This window comes from Rhinichthys klamathensis, unplaced genomic scaffold (genome assembly GCF_029890125.1).
Source record: "Rhinichthys klamathensis goyatoka isolate OS25496 unplaced genomic scaffold, OSU_Roscu_1.1 h1tg001078l_1, whole genome shotgun sequence".
Taxonomy (NCBI): Eukaryota; Metazoa; Chordata; class Actinopteri; order Cypriniformes; family Leuciscidae; genus Rhinichthys; species Rhinichthys klamathensis.
This window is the reverse complement of record NW_026607333.1, coordinates 165,001-165,256: the sequence shown is the minus strand read 5'-3', so window position 1 is coordinate 165,256 and position 256 is coordinate 165,001.

Below are 256 nucleotides of genomic sequence, written 5' to 3'. Positions count from 1 at the left end.
CTTTTCTCATTGTAATATAGGCTATAAGTTGATTGTACTGAAAAATTTAAGTCAGCAACTTTTTTTTAAGTCATTTCAAATTTCATTTAAATCGCATTAAACTGACTTAAATGAGATGAATCTTGAAAATTAACTTATTTTGATGAGTTAAAGCAATGTAAAAACATATGTTGTCATAAATTATTGTACATATTTTACAGTATCCAAAAAAACTGAACTCCATAATTTGATTGTATACCCAGTGTAATTGTTTGTT